The sequence below is a fragment of the Oncorhynchus kisutch genome, linkage group LG13, assembly GCF_002021735.2.
Source record: "Oncorhynchus kisutch isolate 150728-3 linkage group LG13, Okis_V2, whole genome shotgun sequence".
In the NCBI taxonomy this organism is placed as follows: domain Eukaryota; kingdom Metazoa; phylum Chordata; class Actinopteri; order Salmoniformes; family Salmonidae; genus Oncorhynchus; species Oncorhynchus kisutch.
The window spans coordinates 46,443,819-46,467,650 of record NC_034186.2 but is presented as its reverse complement, the minus strand read 5'-3'; the positions used below and the strand labels follow the sequence as shown (position 1 = coordinate 46,467,650).

At 43.6% G+C, this 23,832-nt stretch overlaps 1 protein-coding gene across 22 annotated transcripts in view; it reads right to left on the bottom strand.

Annotated features, from left to right (window-relative positions):
* LOC109902268 (receptor-type tyrosine-protein phosphatase S) overlaps positions 1-23,832 on the bottom strand; it is a 275,922-nt gene that overhangs the window by 200,215 nt on the left and 51,875 nt on the right. For 7 of the 22 annotated variants that reach the window (XM_031786402.1, XM_031786414.1, XM_031786416.1 and 4 more), the window contains exon 1: positions 11,246-11,747. The exons of 1 other annotated variant lie outside the window; for it this stretch is intronic. The gene's annotated coding sequence lies outside the window, so the exon portion shown is untranslated. Of the gene's footprint in view, positions 1-11,245; positions 11,748-23,832 lie in introns of those variants that run through there. 14 more of the 22 variants (XM_031786394.1, XM_031786397.1, XM_031786403.1 and 11 more) reach the window with 6 other exon arrangements.

Sequence of the window (23,832 nt, the reverse complement as noted above, 5' to 3'; positions counted from 1 at the left end):
AGCTCAGGGATTTGAACTTGAAACCTTCTGGTTACTAGCCCAATGCTCTAACCACTAGGCTACCCCACCTCCCCAATGTTAACAACATTTTTACATTTGTCAAATCCCTATATAACAGTAGACCACGCACACACACATCTGCAATTGCATTTCCCATCCGAATAAAGCTAGTATCATAGACACACAAACACACTTCACCTTTAGTTACAGCCCTGCTCCCAATACAGCTACAGTATACCCTTCTAGAAAAAAACATTGGTTATGAGTCGCAGATTGTGTACGTAGGAAAAAAAGAAAATCAATAGCAATGAAATACCCTCTTTGAAGTCGGTGACGCACTTGAATGGGATAAAATAGCTGACTTCAAAAGAGGCCGTAGGTTTCCTCAAGGTTCCTTCTAGCCTCGACCTGTTTAAATATAGTACAGCTACGTTGATATTTTCTAGGGGGGGGGGGGGGGGGGGGGGTTTCAAATCTAATAATCTCTCAGACTGGTACAAACCGGTCCATAACTGTTTGACTGTTCCCTCAACTCTAATTTTGTCCAAAATGCCAATGTCAGAAGACAGATGACTCTCCCCGTCAACTTGAATTCCTAAATGGCCGTCCCTTCTCTGTTGTCTTTAATATTCAGTTAGCATTCAATAGTGATGAACAAAGGTGAAGGCCAGCGATTGATCACTTTTACAGCCATTACACCCAACAAGACCCGACTGTGATTTACAATGGAGGGGCCCACCTCTTTATTCGTTTCTGGGTAGAAGCGCCTGAGGACTGATTATTCCCACCACACAGCTACAGCTGGAAGATAGGCAGATACACTGGCTCTGTGTGTGTGTATGCTAGCTAACAACACGCTAACATGAAAGATATGGTTGTGTATCTCAAGAGTAGCTAGTCAAAACAAAGCTACAGGCAACTGTAGAGTTCCATCGTGCGGCAAAAGGAAACACTGATAGAGGTTGGCAGTGGCCAGAAAACACAAACAAACACAAGAAAATGAATTCAAGTCTACACTTACATACAGTGGGGTAAAAAAAGGATTTAGTCAGCCACCAATTGTGCAAGTTCTCCCACTTAAAAACAGGTCTGTGAGAGACAGAAATCTTGCTTGTTTGTAGGTGACCAAATACTTATTTTCCACCATAATTTGCAAATAAATTCATAAAAAATCCTACAATGTGATTTTCTGGATTTCTTTTCTCATTTTGTCTGTCATAGTTGAAGTGTACCTATGATGAAAATTACAGGCCTCTCTCATCGTTTTAAGTTGGAGAACTTGCATAATTGGTGGCTGACTAAATACTTTTATGCCCCACTGTATATACACCCTATTTACTTTACAAACTACACCCTGTAGCACGCTAGCTACAACCCACCACACAGAGATACATGGACAGAGAGATTAATAATCTGCTTGGCAGATGGTACGGTTGTATTCAGGCACTCCCCCTCTGGCATGGCCACTATAATATGGCCCTGGCAGGGGCTCTGCCACAGCAGTTGGCAAGTGAAGCGGCAGGCGGCCATCTTGGGCAGAATGGGGTTAAAAGCAGCCTGACATGAGGAGAGAGAGTTTGGCTCTGGTTGGTGGAGCTGAAGCCAGCCTGTCTCTATTTATCTCTCTCTTCACCCATATGGAACCGCAAAGGAAGAATGGACAGGGATCAAATTCATTAGCCCACCTTTATCTCAATGCTAATGACAGCTAGCCCCTCGCCTGTCTCTCCATCTCCCTTCTGCTTCTCCGACAGGCTCTCTGTCTGTCTGTCTGTCTGTCTGTCACTCTCTGTCTGTCTGTCGCTCTCTTTCTCCATCTTTGTCCCCCTCTCCATCCATCTTTTCAACCCAGGGCAGCTCCCATGCTCCGCCTGTTACCCCCCTCAGACCTGCTTTTGTTTCTCCTCGTGTTCTCCCTCTCCTCCTCCACCTCCGCCCAATCGCGACTACAGATTGGGGGCTGCGCGATGACACATGTCATGTGGGGACACGCCCCCCCCCCCGTAGCCCACCATGGATGGAGAGGGAGTGCCAGCCTATGTGCTCAGTCATAGAGGGTTCGGTAACGAAGGGCGTCCTTCCAAAACGTCCCATTTCTCTGACCGGGTTATCCATAAAGTTCAAACTGCCTGATGCGTGCGTTCATGTAACAGCACTTCCACAACTCCCTCTTCCTGCTTAACACACCTCTCATATCTAGCCTCCATATTCCTTCCTAGCATGTACAGCAGCAGTCAAAAGTTCAAGGCAAAGGGTGGCTACTTTGAATATTTTAAAATCAAATATAATTAAAACACTTTTTTGGGGGGTCACTACATGATTCCATATGTGTTCATTCATAGTTTTGATGTCCTCACTATTATTAAACAATGTAGAAAATAGTACAAATAAAGGAAAACCCTTGAATGAGTTGCCGTGTCCAAACTTTTGACTGGTACTGTATATGAGAAGGCCTCTACATCTCCCCATGCAGCGCACACTGTGAGAGCTCGCTGCCTCGCCAAGGTACACAGCAGGCCTTAATCCACCAATGCCTGCTCCGCACACCCTTTATTTGTTGACGCTATCCCCTCGCATCAACCGGCAAATAGACAGCGCGAGATAACGGCCCCATTTATTTCCTTGTAAGCTTTCCCTTCCTGTTCTCCCTCCTTTGTTCATCCAATTCCCATCCCTGCAGATAAATCGGCAGTTTTTCTTTCTTAGAGCACCGCTGCTCAATGGCAAAAGGCCAGGTCAAAGCAGAACGCTGAGAGACAACGCTCAGGTAACGCTCTAGCAACGTCGGAAGCCCACAAATTACAGGTGTACGGCGAGGTATCATTCCTCTTATTCTCTAATCTTGACACTGGGGAAAAAGAGGGAGCGCGACAGGGGCCCTCAATCAGCAACTCTAGCTGCCACAAATCCCCACTTTTGTAACAAACAAAAAGTGTAAAGCGGTTTACCGTTGGAGACAATCTCTCCAATTAAAAAAAAAGAGAAATGTTTTTTCCCCAAATGTATTTCAGCGTGCGTAATAATACATAAATAAGAAGGCTGTATAGATACACCTCCCTCTGGTCCCAGTAATCTCCAAAGCTCCGTATCTCTTTGATTGCCAGGATTATCTCCACTGACACTGAGACACAAGAGTTAATTTATGTATTTTCCCCATCATTCTTCCCTTCTCAATTACGTTTAGCTACCGCTACAGAGATTGGCTACTGTTCAAAATTTGGGGATGAGGTAAGAAAAAAATAAAGACAAAAAAAATTGTTTTATTGTATCATGTATCAAGGGGATATGTTGCTACCTTTCATATGTGTGTGTGTGTGCGCGTGTGTGTGTGCGTGTGTGTGTGTGTGTGTATCTGTGTGTAGCCAGAGGTTGTGGACAACCCGAGGCACACACACGGATAGCAGCAGTGCTATAAACAAGAAAATAAGGAGCTACAACTATGCCTTCATCCCACCTGACAGGGTAACGGTTGGGTCCAAACAGCCAAGCATTTACCACAACAAATGTCTGGGAAAAACAGTCTGTTAGCTGTCCTCCTGAATACAGCGGGGGCCGCCTGGTATTTACATAGAAATGTCATACGTCGAGCTGCCTGCGAGGGCGTCTCGCCTCCGAACGATGTACTTGCTTCCAGAGCGATGCGCATGACAAAACACGTTCCTTTCTTCTCGTCGGCAAGAGACAAGCCTGTGATTCGCAGCAAAGGCGAGGGAAACAAAATGCATCTCGACTCGCTCTTTTACACGCACCACTGGTGCAGTGTCATTTGTGTATACAGGCTAGAGCACATGCCTTTTGAAAACCAGGCGCGCACTGCCACGTTATTAGAAGGAGCTCGATCTCCCAGTTGTAATTACAGTCTTTTGATTGGAGCTTTGACGGGAAAGGGGGATTATTAATACAAAATAAATGGTTTCAGTGTGTCGGTCTGAAAAGAGACGGAAATGAGAATTACGAGAAATCGTGAGGAGGCGTTTTAGGCACACTATATTTGCAACAAACAAAAAAACAGCGTCTGCATACAAATCGAGTCAAGCTCGATAGGATACCAGAAGGACTGTACGCCTTCCGGGTACTTCCAATTGGACTTGTTTGAGGCTGACATAGGGGGCTCCCTGACTGCTATGCTATTTGTCACAACCAGACGAATATCCCCCATGTACTGAGATGAACAAATGACTTGACAGAAAGGTTCTTACTCCTGTTTAACCCTAGCCATCCTTGAGTGATGCGCTGTAACAGCCGTGAGATGCAAACTCATTTCCCCCCCTCTCCTCCTTTCCCTAGCCCCCGCTCTCCCAGAGGCCCATGTTTCCATGCTTGCACTACACACAATTACTTGCATCCATCAATTATCTGCCAACTCCCATTGGTCATTCCCTCCTTTTCACTATAACAACACCCCCTTTCCCTCACTCACTCAACCCCCCTTCCCCCAAAGTTACCCCATTGCCATTCCGTTTCCCCTACCAGATGTCCGCCAGTTTTGGGGGGAGAACGACAACAAAAGAGGGGCTTTTGAATGCCCCCGGACCTACCCATCTTGCCCTGGGCTTTCTGTTTGGACACAAAAGCCAGAGGATTAACAGCTTTTCGCACATGAAGACCCCCATCTCCCTCGCTCTCGCTCTTTTCCCCTCCCCTACCACTTCTCCCCTCGGGGCTTTTTTAGCTTCTAAAGACTCAACGCCCAACCCCCCCCCCCCCCGTACACACCCCCCTTTAACCCCTATCTTTACCACCCCTCCTCCAGCTTGGGCAGGCTGTTACTACTACCTGACCCAATCTTCCACTACTGTTGCCAGTTTCTGTCTAAGTATAGCAGTAGCCCCACTCCCAAGCCTGAAGCGCTATTGGCATCACACTCTTAGAAAGAATGCTAGAATGGGGCTCTCTGGGGCATGTAAACACAGCAACATTCCCACTTTCTATAGCACTGAAATGCTAAAGCCGAGGGAAAACAAAGATTTACTATGTTTGGTATGCATTTCGAATGTCACATGTTGGCATTCTAGCAAACCTCGTACATTGCTAATAGAAATGTTAAACGTAATGTGTAATTCAAGTGCCACGTCGTGCATTAACAGAGCGTGTGCTTTTTGTTTGTGACTGAGGAGAAAGTCTGTGACATTTGTCATCTTGGCAACAATCGTTCGTCTTAGCAACATTCATTTTGCTCTGCGAGATGCGTGAAAGACGGAAAACAAAGGTGTGTTTACGTACAGTCGTGGCCAAAAGTTTTGAGAATGACACAAATATTAATTTTCACAAAGTCTGCTGCCTCAGGTTTGTATGATGGCAATTTGCATATACTCCAAAATGTTATGAAGAGTGATCAGATGAATTGCAATTAGTTGCAAAGTTAATTGCAAAGTCCCTCTTTGCCATGCAAATGAACTGAATCCCCCAAAAACATTTCCACTGCATTTCATCCCTGCCACAAAAGGACCAGCTGACATCATGTCAGTGATTCTCTCGTTAACACAGGTGTGAGTGTTGACGAGGACAAGGCTGGAGATCACTCTGTCATGCTGATTGATTTCGATTAACAGACTGGAAGCTTCTAAAGGAGGTTGGTGCATGGAATCATTGTTCGTCCTCTGTCAACCATAGTTACCTGCAAGGAAACACGTGCCGTCATCATTGCTTTGCACAAAAAGGGCATCACAGGCAAGGATATTTCAAGAACTTCAAGGAGAGCGGTTCAATTGTTGTGAAGAAGGCTTCAGGGCTCCCAAGAAAGTCCAGCAAGCGCCAGGACTGTCTCCTAAAGTTGATTCAGCTGCGGGATCGTGGATACCACCAATACAGAGCTTGCTGAGGAATGGCAGCAGGCAGGTGTGAGTGCATCTGCACGCACAGTGAGGCGAAGACTTTTGGAGGATGGCCTGGTGTCAAGAACGGCAGCAAAGAAGCCATTTCTCTCCAGGGAAAACATCAGGGACAGACTGATATTCTGCAAAAGGTACAGAGATTGGACTGCTGAGGACTGGGGTAAAGTCATTTTCTCTGATGAATCCCCTTTCCGATTGTTTGGGGCATCCGGAAAAAAGCTTGTCCAGAGAAGACAAGGTGAGCGCTACCATCAGTTTAGCAACAGCAAAGCATCCTGAGATCATTCATGTGTGGGGTTGCTTCTCAGCCAAGGGAGTGGGCTCACTCACAATTTTGCCTAAGAACACAGCCATGAATAAAGAATGGCACCAACACATCCTCCGAGAGCAACTTCTCCCAACCATCCAGGAACAGTTTGGTGACGAACAATGCCTTTTCCAGCATGATGGAGCACCTTGCCATAAGGCAAAAGTAGTAACTCAGTGGCTCGGGGAATAAAACATTGATATTTTGGGTCCATGGCCAGGAAACTCCCCAGACATTAATCACATTGAGAACTTGTGGTCAATCCTCAATTGTCGGGAGGACAAATGAAAACCCACAAATTCTGACAAAGTCCAAGCATTGATTATGCAAGAATGGGCTGCCATCAGTCAGGATGTGGCCCAGAGGTTAATTGACAGCATGCCAGGGTGAATTGCAGAGGTCTTGAAAAATAAGGGTCAACACTGCAAATATTGACACTTTTCATCATCTTCATGTAATTGTCAATAAAAGCCTTTGACACCTATGAAATGCTTGTAATTATACTTCAGTATTCCATAGCAACGTCTGACCAAAATCTCAAGACACTGAAGCAGCAAACTTTGTGGAAATTAATATTTGTGTCATTCTCAAAACGTTTGGCCACGACTGTATATGTGTGTCCTTCCTCCTGCATATGTCTTTTGGTCGTCGTTCAGAAAAGTATCTCAATTTACCTTGAATTCCTTTACTTCAACATGTTGGGGTGATCAACAGCATTGATTGAGAATGCACTGGGGGATGGGGATCCCCTTCGATACCACACCCCACCAGCACACAACTCCGACAGTCTGTCGGTGGGTCTGAGGAATACTTACAATACTTCATGTAGGCCTACATTTACGACAATTCCTTATAAGACAAACTAAGACTTCACAAATCCCCCTGCCAATGGCTCAATGGGACAGCCATCCAGTGTGGGCCCTAAGTGGAGAATAAATGGGCCAATCCCAACCTGCCAACATGACCCCCTCAGGCGTATGAATGGGGTGTCAGTGGCTCTCCACAACCTCCTAGGGGTCATAACTCTGGGTGGGGTGCCTTTTTCCGGACATAACCAGGTTTGTGAGGACGCCCCAAGGCGAAGGCTCCATCAATCTGGGAACACCAGCTGGTAGTCATACTTAACAAGCTGGAGAGCGGCCCAGAGACGGAATCAGAGGGGGCATGAGAGACAGAAAGAGCCCAATCGCCTGGCTTATCCCAGGCGGGGTGTTAATTACAACCTCTCCATGAAACACCAGTTCACATTAACTCCATAACCATAAAGACTGAGGATTGGAACAGGAGGGGTGTGTGGGGAATAGCCGGCATAGGAGTCAAACAAGGGGGTACCCTTGCCCCCTCCCCAAAGTAAATACTGCACTATCAACACATCATCATCAAAGGAACTGGAGCAAATCATTGGGGCAAACCCCCCGTATCTGGGGACGAGGGATGTGTATGCCCTGGCAGTGTGTCTATGAAGTCCCTTTAGAGCCCCCAGATAGACAAGAGGAAGTTCTGGTGCCAAAGCAAGGTCAGAGCTTGAGCTTTATCTGTCTGTGGGCAGATTTAGGAAAAGCCAGCATGAGACAGAGAAGAGACTTGAGCCTCCCGTCCTAGCTCAGGCGTACAACCGAGTGTGATATGGATCAATCCTGTCGAGTTCGCCGCCACTATTCCTGTCTGTCTTATCTGGTCTCGGGCTCTGACACTGCGGCACCCCCTAAAGCGAGCACTGCTTGTTTTGGGCCAACCCGCGCTCAGGGGAGACTCGTGTGTAAATATCATTTTGGGAATCTCGGGGTTAGGGCAAATTCTCACCTCCAACAGGGGCCTGTTGCCGAGGCCAATCTACTGATTTGGACTCCGGTGAACACGTCTGGGCAAAGCGGTCAATAATTCCACAGCCCTAATCGCTTATCCCCTGTGGCCACAGTGCAGGTGTGAGGTGGAAAGCTACAAGCAGTAACTGGAGCTTGGAAGATGGTCCGATTTATTTCGACCCTACTTTGGGCAGTTTGAATGGAGGCTACTCCATCTATGATTCACCACTGAGATCTTGATGAAGGGTTAAGTCACAAACCAGTCAAAGCCCTCATTATTATTTTGTTTTGCTCCTTTGTACCCCAGTATCTCTACTTGCACATTCATCTTCTTCACATCTACCACTCCCGTGTTTATTGCTAAATTGAAATGATTTCGCCACTATGGCCGATTTATTGCCTCACCTCCCTAAACTTACCTCACTTGCACTCACTGTATATGTACATTTTTTTCTATTGTGTTATTGACTGTACGTTTGTTTATCCCATGTGTAACTCTGTGTTGTTGTTTGTGTCGCACTGCTTTGCTTTATCTTGGCCAGGTCGCAGTTGTAAATGAGAACTTGTTCTCAACTAGCCTACCTGGTGAAATAAAGGTGTTCTCAACTAGCCTACCTGGTGAAATAAAGGTGAAATAAATCAAATAAAAAATCTACAGCGCAAGTCGTGATCCACCCTTTCCATTAACTGACTACGTAAAAGGTATCCTCCCTTAGCGACGATTGAAACCACTAAGTCCGGGTATCAAAGGGAAAAGGGCTACCGTTCAAAGACACAATGCCTCCTCCATTCACCGCCAGACAAATTGCACCCAACATCAGTTGAAGTGCACCGATTTAGCACTCAGGACAAATTAAGAGGAATAAACACAATTAGTAGGCCGAGTAAAGACGGCAGGTGCTGCACACACGTCTCTCTATCCCGCTCTCTCTCTCTCTCTCGCTGATAACACAATAGAGTCCGCTGGTGCAGCTGCTATTAATGCTGCCTGTCACCATAGCGTCCAAAGCTGAAAAGCAACAGGGCTAATTGGAAAACATGTTACCAAAAATGTTCTTATTTCATTTCAAACGCAATCAACATGGCACTGGGTGGTAAAGACTCACCCAATAGAAGAAGAAAAAACAATTAGGCCTAGTACTACATGAAATTGTTAATAATACAACGTTTTTTTTAAAACTTGGTTTGACAACGCGACATGAAGGTCCTGCAATCTAACAGTATAAAGAACCATTGCATTGTGTGAGTTCCTAGACAGGCCTCAAAGTGGGAGGCAGAAAGTCAAAACAACTGAAAACGTCAATGTTGTGCCCCTCAGTGTAATTACTATTTACTCTGACAGTGGGCCTGAAGACTAGAGTCTGGAATCACCTCCTTTTGATCCTTTCAAAAATGGAGAAAAAGCACCGTGCAGATAAGTGGGAAATAAGAAAACAGCTTGGAAAGTAATAATTGCAAGGAAATGAATTTCACAACCCTAGGGAGGACACCTACAAAGACCTTTTTACAAAAATCATATCCGGGGCACAATTCAATTAACTTTTCCCCTTCCAAGTGAGAAGAGGAAGAAAAAAAATCCCCCAACGCTTCGGGGAAATCAAAAGTTTGTTCAATAAACAGAGTTTTCAGATTAAATGTTTTCATCACTGAGCAACTTTTATTCATTTACAGCTCCTTACGGGCTTGTCAGTCATAAATGCATTGATTTGTGGTTTATCCGAAGGCAGATACAGAGTCTGTGACATCCTTTGGTCACAGTTAACTGCCTCTGCCTGCCTGGCAGCATTCCTCTTGCCTTTTCCTCTTCTTTGTTTCCTAGCATCTGACAGTGATCAGTGGTGATAAATTGTTCAATTAAAGTGACATTAAGGATGCTGGACACAGTTGGCTCGTGCCTCTTTGTATGCAAGGTGTTGTCCAATTACTCTAAAGGATGACACGTTTTCTCCCTTCTGACAATCAACATGTGGATCTCATCATTACAAAGTGGTTTATTTATTCTATCCAACAACAAGATGTAATATTTAACTGCAAGCAGATTTCACAATTTAAAAAGCCTGGAAGAAAACAATAAATCCAATGTTTTTCTGTTGACATAGACCTCAATATATGTATTTTGTGAAGCTATTATATATATATACATGCTGCATTAGAGGGTGGTGTAATATGTCATATATAATATGACAACAATATAGTCCAAACGTAAGTATTTCATTGTTATTTCTATGTATCAGTCACACTGATTCATTGTCTTTCCATATTTGGGTTTAAATTAAGTGAGAGTTTGTTCAAAAGGAACAAAATGTTGCCTCTGGAAAGATTTTAGAAGTGCTTAGATGCTAAATCAAGACCAATTGTGATTCAAATTCGATTCGTCCTACATAAAATAGGATAATTCAGCACTGCCTGTGGGCAACCGAACCGTGTCCAAAACTTTCCAGCACAGCATGCGTCATCAAAAGTTCACCGCGTCCTCACTGATATATTGAACTGATGTTAATAGGAGAGTGAAACAGAAGCTATGGCTCAACTTCAATCTTTTTCTGAGCTATAATTTAGAAATAGGCCTAGATCTTTTATGCCCAATGATTTCATGACAATCGCCCTCAGATCACGCTTCAATGGCGGCTCCTACAATTGAGCTCATCTCAAAAGGAACACATCATCAACATAATAACAGTCTTGAGATAGGCCGTCCTTGGGAACGAAGTGAAAAGCGCATATCCCCTGGGCACAAGCCTTCACCAATTGCCGCGCCGTTTTTATACGGTTGTTTGCAACACGAAAACATAGCGGAGACCACATTTAACGAGATTACTGTAGACTACATACGAGTCTCTAAACCAAAAATAGTCATCAAGGAATTCAACTTAATTTGTCTAAATACATTTGAAAGGTTTGGCTACATACTGCAACATTATTGTAGCTTCATTTACTCAACGTCTTGCTGACTGTAAGTAAAATAGAATAAAACACTAATGACTTTCTTAGTTATGGTTGAAAAGATGAATTACTTAAGAAAAGAAAAAAAGTACGTTTTGCTATAATAATAATACAGTTATAATGTAACTTTGTCATACTGGTGTGAAATAAGTGTTTTTTAAACTGTTTTCGTTTTGTGAAGTTGAACAAAGGCATCTGCGGGAAGCAAGTAAGGGTACGTTGAAGACTAACGTTACTGTGAGAAAACGTTTACAGCCTATGGATAGGTACTTTGAATCAAACAACTATTATTTTCGTTCTCATTTCTCTCTAAAAAAAAACGCAAGAAAGCCAGAAAGGAAATAGTAAGACCTTACTTTAGTGGCGTGAGAAGAGTCTTTTTTTTTTTACCGCCCCCCTCCGAGAGGTTAGTTTATGGGGGGCAGATGAGAGATACTTGAAATTCCTTTTCCCCTGCAAAAGAAAAAGCTTATGTCGCGTCCATGAAATAACGAAGTGGAGAATAATCATACATTTCAATTGGGCAAAAGCGTTGAGTCACTTTGATACGGGGAAAACCACAGCTACAATCATTCTCTTTCTTGCAAGTCTGTCTTCGGTTTTCATATCAGTCTCCTTCAGTAAGTAGATCGCCTCAATAGAACAGAAGTATATGATCCCAAATGCGAGCCGTGCGATGATTTCCATGCGTATCTGTTTGCTGCTGTGGTTTATCTCCACGTCCCAGGTTTTGGGATTTTTCCTAAATCCACCTCATTCGACTGGCGGTGGGAAGACCCGTGTCGAGTGCCCCCATAGTCGATTTACCCCCCCGCCACACACTCACACACACACACACACACACAACGTACAGCCTCCTCTCTACACTCACGTGACCGCTCGCTGGTGAATGACATTACAGAGTGGAAACAGATGAGGATTTGGGGGTCGAACGTTATTTGAAACCTTCACCGTCGACCCTTTTGAGAGAAAACTGGGCCAGGAGAGAGGGAGGGTTGCGGAAGGGTAGCGGTGTATGTGTACAACGTGGACATAGTGATCTTAAATTAGCCAGTTTTCTTACATGTGTTCTCAAACAGTCAGATGTGGTATTTTACACTACGATAGATAGGCAGGACAGTAGGCTGCATTTGGACCTGATTTGCGCGCGTGCGTCTGCCCATTCCGTTCAATCTGAACAGCATAGTGTTCCGCAAAGAATAAACATGAATTATTTGCGCATTCATTTGATCAAACATGTAATTAACCTACCATTGCTTGTGGTTAAATAACCGAATGTTATAAATTAAATGTAAATGTTGACAATATTGCTGTTAAACTATAGGCCTACACGATTGAAATCTGACGTAAAAATTCATAGTTCATAAAATATGATACACATTAAGAAAAGTGGGTTTGCCAAGGGTTCTTTGCAGTTTATAGAAAAGGGTTCTTCCCTCTTTTAGTGATAATTCAAATGTAAGTGGCTGATTAGAATATTTTGGGGGCGTGGTTTGATCACAGCTCTTTTTCTTCAACAGTGAGTAAATGTAATTCCAGTGGATTTAACCTTTTGTGTTATATGACATTGCATTGTGAATATGACCATGGCCGTTAATGGCGTCTTGTGAAAGACTCACGTTTGGCCTTCTGTCAATTCAAATCAAATCCAATTTATTTATATAGCCCTTCTTACATCAGCTGAAATCTCAAAGTGCTGTTGTCTACATCAGTTCTCAATTTTGTCCTCAGGCAGCCACAGCCATTTCAGGGCTAACACATTTGATTCAACTTGGCAATTAACACAATAATAACGTCTATGGAAATGAAACGATTATAATATGGCGTACCAAAATAAATAAACAAACCTGTATGATTCTTCAAAAGGGTCTACAAAAGAACCCTCCAGATTGAAGAAGGTTATTTATAGAACCATTCTCCATAAATGTTATATAAAGAACCATAAGAACATTTGTTCTATATAGGCACAAAAAGGGTTGTAACCATAGCAGACCCATAGCAGATCCAAACGTCATAAATCAGTCCCATTAGCCTATTTCGAAACCAAAGATAAAAAAAGTTTACTCTCTCTGAGAGTCGGTTATTAAATGACAGCTTCCTAAAGGCTCTTTAATGGGAGAGTTTTTAAACAACAACGTTGTTTAAAGACCAAAACACAATAGTGCTGTAGCTGCACTTTTCAAATCAGCTGTTACAGATCCTGTGCCTGAATTCCAGTTAGCGTGCACACACGACTGGTTCATCCTCTACAAGTACATGTTGGTGTCCGTTGTTTGGCCTGAGGCTCTGTTCAAACCGGTTATAATTGACATGAACACTTTCAAATCGAATTATGTCAACACTTCTGTTTATTAGCCTTGAGGCTGTTGCCATCCGCAATGGATATTGGACAAGAAAATAGAACAAGTGCAGGCGTGGCATGCCTTTTGGAGGAACAGCACTAACAAGGCCATTTCTCCAATTTGAGGGTGTATTTGTGCCGTGAACTTTTCAAGGGGCTCAGATCGTAATGGATTAAGTCTTTCAAATATCAATATCTAGTGTACATTCTGTGACAAACTACCCATGCGAGCACCCCCCCCCCCCCCCCCTTCACTACTCTTTATTTGAAACCCAGTTTGATATGTAACACTGTAAAAGGTAAAAGAGGGCTAATCAATTTGAACACTGAATAAAACTTCGGCGTGATTTTTATGTAGATTTTTCTTCTCCTCCCCATCCTCCTTATTCGCCGCTGCCTAATTTAATCATTCCGATAAATCTTGGAGCGCTGCACACCGCTTTTCCCCTGGTGGCGTGGGGCTTAACATGGTAAATTTCACTGGGACTAGGGAAATACGGGTTAGTGCATGGAAGGATAAAGGAGCACTTACGGCTTGACATGTGCAATCCATAACAGAGTAATGAGTCGACTACACTGGGAGTTCTTATCCTCTCTCTCTCTCTCCCTCTCTCATTGTTTTTGTTGAGGCTTCACCAAAGCTGTGTAACTGCATGTGATGCATGCCGCTGGAGAAAGTGGAAGAGATATAATTTTGATGTGATGTGTCTCATTACTAAATCATGCACATACAGTGGGGAGAACAAGTATTTGATACACTGCTGATTTTGCAGGTTTACCTACTTAAAAAGCATGTAGAGGTCTGTAATTTGTATCATAGGTGCACTTCAACTGTGCGCTAAAACAAAAATCCAGAAAATCACATTGTATGATTTTTAAGTAATTAATTTGCATTTTAGTGCATGACATAAGTATTTCATACATCAGAAAAGCAGAACTTAATATTTGGTACAGAAACCTTTGTTTGCAATTACAGAGATCATACGTTTCCTGTAGTTCTTGACCAGGTTTGCACACACTGCAGCAGGGATTTTGGCCCACTCCTCCATACAGACCTTCTCCAGATCCTTCAGGTTTCGGGGCTGTCGCTGGGCAATACGGACTTTCAGCTCCCTCCAAAGATGTTCTATTGGATTCAGGTCTGGAGACTGGCTAGGCCACTCCAGGACCTTGAGATGCTTCTTACGGAGCCACCCTTTAGTTGCCCTGGCTGTGTGTTTCGGGTCGTTGTCATGCTGAAAGACCCTGCCACGACCCATCTTCAATGCTCTTACTGGGGGAAGGAGGTTGTTGGCCAAGATCTCGCGATACATGGCCCCATCCATCCTCCCCTCAATACGGTGCAGTCGTCCTTTCCCCTTTGCAGAAAAGCATCCCCAAAGAATGATGTTTTGACCTCCATGCTTCCTGGTTGGGATGGTGTTCTTAGGGTTGTACTCATCCTTCTTCTTCCTCCAAACATGGCGAGTGGAGTTTAGACCAAAAAGCTCTATTTTTGTCTCTTCAGACCACATGACCTTCTCCCATTCCTCCTCTGGATCATCCAGATGGTCATTGGCAAACCTCAGACGGGCCTGGACATGCGCTGGCTTGAGCAGGGGGACCTTGTGTGCACTGCAGGATTTTAATCCATGACGGCGTAGTGTGTTACTAATGGTTTTCTTTGAGACTGTGGTCCCAGCTCTCTTCAGGTCATTGACCAGGTCCTGCCGTGTAGTTCTGGGCTGATCCCTCACCTTCCTCATAATCATTGATGCCCCACGAGGTGAGATCTTGCATGGAGCACCAGACCGAGGGTGATTGACCGTCATCTTGAACTTCTTCCATTTTCTAATAATGGCGCCAACAGTTGTTGCCTTCTCACCAAGCTGCTTGCCTATTGTCCTGTAGCCCATCCCAGCCTTGTGCAGGTCTACAATTGTATCCCTGATGTCCTTACACAGCTCTCTAGTCTTGGCCATTGTGGAGAGGTTGGAGTCTGTTTGATTGAGTGTGTTGACAGGTGTCTTTTATACAGGTAACGAGATCAAACAGGTGCAGTTAATACAGGTAATGAGTGGAGAACAGGAGGGCTTCTTAAAGAAAAACGTACAGGTCTGTGAGAGACGGAATTCGTACTGGTTGGTAGGTGATCAAATACTTATGTCATGCAATAAAATGCAAATTAATTGCTTAAAAATCATACAATGTGATTTTCTGGATTTTTGTTTTAGATTCCGTCTCTCACAGTTGAAGTGTACCTATGATAAAAAATTACAGACCTCTACATGCTTTGTAAGTAGGAAAACCTGCAAAATCGGCAGTGTATCAAATACTTGTTCTCCCCACTGTACAAGTGATGGAACAATGCTTGAAAAGTGTTGCTTGAAATATTTGGAAATCTTTGGGAAAGCATATTGATTGTAATAAAAAAAACAATTAACTATAAGCTTGGGTTACTATACAGATCTAATAATTGTTTTACTGTATCCATTAGAAAGACCTTAGTAACCCATTTGCTGCTTTCTGTCCTAGACTATGGTGACATCATCCATTTAAAAAAATCAATTCCTGGATGCCATTATAAGACACGTCATTGCAGACTGTATGAGTCACTAAATTGTCTGTCACTCCCAAACAGAAGATAACTGCGTATTGGTAACAATGTATTTTTTTTAAATGTACCAACTTACATTTCCCTGTATATAATAAGGAACAACTAACTTTACAATACACTATTCCTTTCGACAATGGCAGCAATTACAAATGCAAAGCGTGCATCCTGACAGGAATAATGATGATATGTGTAAATACGTATGTAGATATTATAGGTACTTGGTTTTATTAGTTGTATTAGTAGTTTTTAGCAGTAGTTTTTATTAGTTGTAGGCCTATTAGTAGTTGTACATCATCTTTTTTTTATGCTGTTAATGTATGTTTTAGTTTACTATTATCATTATTATTTCATTGTTTTTTGTATTAGACAGTAGTTGCCATATTATTCTTCTTACGAAGTATTGTTTTTTTGTTTTGTTTTTATTCCGAGCCTGTGAAGACGATATAATCCCCAAACGATCATATTTTAACAAGTTACTTTATACAGCATGGGTCAGATTGAGCCTAGTCTTGGACTAAAATGCGTTTTCAAAGGAGATTCTCTGGGAATCTGTGTTTGGGAAATTGGCACTGTATGGATTATACAGTACTATAAATATGTGGTCCCTATATGCTTTCAAGCTTAGGGGGTCAGGGTTGACATTCCAATCCAAAATAGTCACCACATGTTACTCAAGGTCCACGGCTGAGAAGACCTGTTGCAATTATTTTTTACATGTAACCTTTATTTAACTGGGCAAGTCAGTTAAAAACAAATTCTTATTGACAATGACGGCCTACCCCGGCCAAACCCTAACACGGATGACGCTGGGCCAATTGTGCGCCACCCTATTGGACTCCCAATCACGGCCTGTTGTGATACAGCCCAGGATCACACCAGGGTCTCTAGTGACGCCTCTAGCACTGAAATGGAATGCCTTAGACCGCTGCGCCACTCGGGGGAAAGTAGCTCAGATTCTCTCATGTTCTGTTTTCAGGTGACAACACATGTGCAGGAAAATGAAAGATGCTCTACAGTCCCCCTCCTCCTCTATTCCTCTGTGTCACCCAGAGGGGTGGCAGCGGCAGCTTGCAACTTCAGTTACTTAGAGTTCCTCATATGGCACTATTTACTCCCCCTGTGATGGAGAGTTTGTCAGGTAGGTCTAGGAGAAGAAGAAGAAGAAGAAGAAGGCCCCAGGTACAAAACACATTTATTTCCAGCCAAATGTCCCCTAGGGGCTCCCTCTCCCCGACACTTAACACTCAAATATATTCTCATCTTTTTAGAGGAATTCGCACCATTTTCATCTTGGCGCATGGACACAGAGAGCTGAGGACTGTAGCTTTGTGAGGGAGCAGTACTGGGGCTGCTGCTGATAGCTCGATTGGTTTCCACATGCACACACACACACACAAACACAATCACAGGCACGCCAGTGGCTCTCAGTGCAATTCAAGATTAGGGAGGGCGCTTTTTTCGTGTGCATGAATTTGCCCTACAAAATTAAAATTTATAATGTAGGTGCACAGGTGATACCGTCTAGCTGATCTGGGGTGTAACCTTTTGTCCAAACAGTTGCAGAATGTGAAAGGACAAATTCAGGTAGGTCCCTCCCCATTTCGTTGCATTTGCTTCTGTTTAAGAAATATTTAGCCACCGAATCGGTAGAATCAATACACCCCTGATCACCCACACACCGTTCACAGCTACATACAGCATCATCACTTTGCTCATTGTATAATTCCTTCTCACATCTACGAGTTCTCCGACCTCTGACCTTTTACCTTCGCTTGTGGACTTTAGTGCTACACAGCCTACATCGTTGTCACTATATATATTAACATTATATTCAACAAACTAGAACTAACACGTTAGTAAACCCACAATCCAATCAATGTGTACAATCATGCAGTACAGTGTACAACAAGCAGTTTAGCAATTACACTGGCGGGCCCTAGTGGCAATAAATTAATACAACTGAAAGCTTATCTTGAGTTGGAAGAGTTGCAGTGTTGAATAGCCTTAGCCAGCTAGCTAACATAGCATTCCTCTCTGTTTGAGTCAGGTTGTCGAGTAGGTTAAATTAGCCGCATTAGCTAAGTAAGTGAAAGGTAAACTAAGAAGAGAAAATCTAGATTGAATTATTCAATTCAATTTAAGGGATTTATTGACATGGGAAACATATGTTAGCATTGCCAAAGCAAGTGAAATAGATAACAAACAAAAGTGAAATTAACAATAAAAACATTAACAGTAAACAAACCCTCAAAAATTCCAAAGGACATTTCCAATGTCATATGTGCAAATAGTTCAAGTTCACAAGGGAAAATAAATAAACATAAATATGGGTTCTATTTACAATGGTGTTTGTTCTTCACTGGTTGCAACAGGCCACAAATCTCGCTGCTGTGATGGCACACTGTGGTATTTCACCCAGTAGATATGGGAGTTTATCTAAATTGGGTTTGTAATAATATGGTCATGCATTTGGCAGGAGGTTAGGAAGTGCAGCTCAGTTTCCACCTCATTTTGTGGGCAGTGTGCACATAGCCTGACTTTTCTTGTGTAACAACGGCACTGGAGAAGAAGGCTAACGTTTTACGTGTCCCCAACCGATTGTGCTTTTTCGTTTGTTTATTTGAGTTGTTTGTAACTTATTTTTTTACTTATTTTGTACATAATGTTGCCACTATCGTCTCTTATGACGAAAATAACTTCTGGACATCAGGACTGTGATTACTCACCACGGACTGGTAGAATCCTTTTTTCCCTTTAACAAGTCTGACGAGCCCGACGCGAATGATATACTGCTTTCTCGGGAACAGGCCCAGATCCCTGTGATTTGCGTGAAGAAGAGGCAGAGAAAAGGGGGCCAGAGGGCAGGCTGCCTTCTTAGAATTCGTAGGTGATCGAATAAACCTCCACTTCCTTCCATTCTGCTAGCAAACGTGCTATCTTTGGAGAATAAAATAGATGACCGATGCAAAAGATTAAAAAACCAACGGGACATTCAAAACTGTAATATCTTATGCTTCACGGAGTCATAGCTGAATGACGACACTATCAACATACAGCTGGCTGGTTATACGCTGTACTGGCAGGATAGAACAGCGGCGTCTGGTAAGACAAGGGGCGGGGGACTATGTATTTTTGTAAATAACAGCTGGTGCACGATATCTCAGGAAGTCTCAAGCTATTGCTCGCCTGAGGTAGAGTATCTCATGATAAGCTGTAGACCACACTATCTACCTAGAGATTTTTCATCTGTATTTTTCGTAGCTGTTTACATACCACCACAGACTGAGGCACTAAGATATCATTGAATGAGCTATATTCCGCCATAAGCAAATAAGAAAATGCTCACCCAGAGGTGACGCTCCTAGCAGCCGGGGACTTTAATGCAGGGAAACTTTTATCTGTTTTACCAAATTTCTATCAGCATGTTAAATGTGCAACCAGAGGGAAAAATACTCTGGACCACCTTTACTCCACATACAAAGCTCTGCCTCGTACTCTATTTGGCAGACGGATTACCAGGACGTGCACTGCGTGCATGCGCTGACCAACTGGCAAGTGTCTTCACTGACATTTTCAACCTCTCCCTGTCCAAGTCTGAAATACCAACATGTTTTAAGCAGACCACCATAGTGCCTGTGCCCAAGAACACTAAGGTAACCTACCTAAATGACTACCGACCCGTAGCACTCACGTCTGAAGCCATGAAGTGCTTTGAAAGGCTGGTCATGACTCACATCAACACCATTATCCCAGAAACCCTAGACCCACTCTAATTTGCATACCGCCCCAACAGATCCACAGATGATGCAATCTCAATTGCACTCCACACAGCCCTTTCCCACCTGGACAAAAGAAACACCTATGTGAGAATGCTATTCATTGACTACAGCTCAGCGTTCAACACCATAGTTCCCTCAAAGCACATCAATAAGCTACGGACCCTGGGACAAAACACATCCCTCTGCAACTGGATCTTGGATTAGCCCCCAGATGCTAAGGGTAGGTAACAACACATCCGCCACACTGATCCTCAACACAGGGGCCCCTCAGGGGTGCGTGCTCAGTCCCCTCCTGTACTCCCTGTTCACTCATGACTGCATGGCTAGGCACGACTCCAACACCATCATTAAGTTTGCCGATGACACAACAGTGGTAGGCCTGATTACCGACAATGACGAGATAGCTTATAGGGAGAAGGTCAGAGACCTGGCTGTGATCAAGACCAAGGAGATGATTGTGGACTACAGGAAAAAGAGGACAGAGAACGCCTCCATTCTCATCAACTGGGCTGTAGTGGAGCATGTTGAGAGCTTCAAGTTCCTAGGTTTTCCACATCACCAACAAACGAACATGGTCCAAGCACACCTAGACAGTCGTAAAGAGGGCACGACAAAACCAATTCCCCCTCAGGAGACTAAAAAGATTTGTCATGGGTCCTCAGATCCTCAAAAGGTTCTACAACTGCACCATCGAGAGCATCATGACTGGTTGCATCACTGCCTGGTATGGCAACTGCCCGGCCTCCGACCGCAAGGCACTACAGATGGTAGTGCAAACGGCCCAGTACATCACTGGGGCCAAGCTTCCTGCCATCCAGGGCATCTATACCAGTTGGTGTCAGAAGGAGGCCCTAAAAATTGTCAACGACTCCAGCCACCCTAGTCATAGACTGTTCTCTCTGCTACCGCATGGCAAGCGGTACTGGAGTGCCAAGTCTAGGCCCAAGAGGTTTCTAAACAGCTTCTACCCCCTAGCCATAAGACTCCTGAACATCTAATCAAAAGGCTACCCAGACTATTTGCATTGCCGCCCCCCCCTCTTTTACACCGCTGCTACTCTCTGTTGTTATCATCTATGCATAGTCACTTTAATAACTCTACCTACATGTACATATTACCTCAACTAACCGGTGCCCCCGCACATTGACTTTGTACCGGTACCCCCCCCCTGTATAAAGTCTCGCTATTGTTATTTTACTGCTGCTCTTTAATTACTTGTTACTTTTATTTCTTATTATTATCCGTATATTTTTCCACTGCATTGTTGGTTAGCAGCTCATAAGTAAGCATTTCACTGTAAGGTATTGTTGTTGTATTTGGCACATGTGACTAATAACATTTGATTTGATTTGATTTGAAATCCAGGTCTGCCTACGGTGGCCTTTCTCAATAGCAAGGCTATGCTCACTGAGTCTGTTTGGGTCAGTCACAGTGGTCAGGTATTCTTCCACTGTGTACTGCTGTTAGGGGCCAAATAGCATTCATGATTTTTTTGTTAATTCTTTTCAATGTGTCAAGTAAGTATTGTTTTGTTTTCTCATGATTTTGTTGGGTCTAATTTTGTTGCTGTCCTAGGGCTCTGTGGGGTCTGCTTGTGTTTGTGAACAGAGCCCAAGGACCAGCTTGCTTAGGGGACTCTTCTCCAGGTTCATCTCTATGTAGGTGATGGCTTTGTTATGGTTTGTGAATCGCTTCCGTTTGTGAATCGCTTCCTCCTGGTGGTTGTAGAATTTAAAGGCTCTTTTCTGGATTTTGAAAATTAGCGGGTTTCAGAAACTCGTCACAATTACTGTGTAAGTCTACGGTGTTGAGAACCTTGAGCGTCCTAGGCTTTGTATTGAAGTCAATGTACCCAGAGGAGGACGGAAAATACCTGTCCTCCGGCTATACCATGGTGCTACCCTAGAGGCTACTGTAGGCCTTCATTGCAAAACAGTGTGTTTTATTCAGTTATTTAGTAACGGGAATATATTTAGCATTGTTGTATATAAACAGGATAACTTCTTTGTTGTTTCACAATTTTTGTCTTCTTCAGATATTCGCTGAGTAGGATGGTCCTCCCCTTCCTCCTCTGAGGAGCCTCCACTGATGCACACACACATGCACACACCCAAATGAACAGAGAGAGAGAGAGAGAGAGAGAGAGAGAGAGAGAGTGAGGGAGAGGAGACAGGCCGAGCCAGGAGCAGGAAGAGAGGCAGACTGACAGCTATTAGAGCAGAACGATGCTTCTCTTATCTCCACGGCGATAGAGATCTACAAAGGCCTCGGCTAGAGATTATGAATTCATTACCTCGATACACAAGCAGAGGAATGGGTGGGGGTGTGGAGCGATGAAGGGAGGGGGGTCATTTGTGCTAGATTTTCTATTAATATTGACTGTGGGCCTGTGACTGGGCATTTGATTTGGAGATAGGGGTGTATTGTGAGTCGAGATCAGTTCTGACCTCTTTGTGTTAGTGCAGAGCTGTCCAAACCTGTTCCTGGAGAGCTACCGTCCTGTAGTTTTTCACTCCAACCCTAAATTAGCACACCATTTTCTAATAATTAGCTGGTTGATCAGCTGCATCAGGTTTGTTACAACTGGAGCTAGAGCGAACACTCTCTAACACTCATCAGTGGAACAATGAGTGTGGTCTATGTGGAGGAAATGGGTCCCTCCCACCAGGAAATATGAGTGGTTGAAAATAATCGACAGACATATTACTAGACAGCACAGAGGAAGCTATTAACTGTGTGCATTTCTGAAATCAAACACATTTACCTCTATCGTTCTTGTTCTCTCTCAACCTCTCCCTCTCTCTATTTTTCTCTCTCAATGACTCATCCTTGTTCTCACTGCCTATCTCAGTCCTTTCTTCACCTCAGCTTTTGTTGAACTCAACTGCCATTTGCCAGTGTGTGAATACCATGGAGAAATCCACAAGTGGAGAGAAAGAGCTAGAGGAAGAAAGAGAGAGAGAGAGCAAGAGGAAGGTGTGTAAGTGAGGGAGAGGCAGAGAGAGGGAGAGGGAGAGAAAGAGGAAGACGAGTAAGTGAGTGAGAGAGAGAAAGAGAGAGAACAGTCAGCTTTCCACACCTCTATGAGAGGAGAACTGTTTTGTGAGTGATGAGTGAAGCCAGGGGCTGTTTCTCTCCAGACCTTTGGCTAACTTGCTGGCTGGTTGGCTGTGTCCTTCTTATTTGGTGCAGGGGGAATATTGGACTGAGGGAGCCACGGCACTCTGTTTACACATGGGTTCACGAGGTCAGCACAACGCCGCTGCTGCAGAGCAAATACAGCACTGCTCACCACTGACACTGACTGAGGCATTATGGGGGATTCTACTCTCACACTGACAGACTAGAGTGGGGTCAGCCTGTGCATGGTTAGACCTGCCCGTTCGGGTTCTTGCACTGTGTACCCACATGAAAAGATACTACAGTTTACTCTAGAACACTACAGTACTTACTGTAGAATTATGTAGTAAACTGTAGTATACTGTAGAATACTTTACTTCACATTGTAGTATACCTCGACCAAATCCCCCACTGCTATGTTAAAGATAATAAAACAAAACACTATATTAAATACTACAGTAATGTCTGCAAAAACACTACAGTAAATACTACAATATACTACAGTCCATAAAAATGCTACAGTAATTACTATAGTATATAACTACAGTAATTTTTACTACATGATTTAGACTATAGTGAACTGTATAACTACAGTATAGTACAGTCATGTCCGCAAAAAAACAGTAAATACTACAGTAAAGTCTACTATAGTATTTAACGATAGTATACTATAGTATTTTTCATGTGAGAATGAGACAGGTGTGAATGTAAATATAAACTGTTTAACCGTGCACATGCATGTACACTCATAAACTGTGAAAACACATCCCGAAACACCAAGACAAGTACGACACCAACACAAGGACATAGCTAGAGCCTGGAGACAACACCAATGGAAAGGGCTCGATGAAAACAACATGGCTGCCTCAGAGAGCATGGCTCTACCGAGCAGTGTTTACACTGTGGCCCGACCCAGGCAGAGAATGGATTCAGCCAACACAGCACTGTGCTCTCAACCAGGGCTAATTGAGGCTGGCAAGTCTGAGCCGCAGACCATTCGCTCTGCCTGTCTCAGGATTAGTAGGCCGGGCCCTCGAGCACCGCACAACTGGTCCGGCTTTGTTAATAAAATGCTAAATGATAGCATCTCCAAACTAGATTTTACCG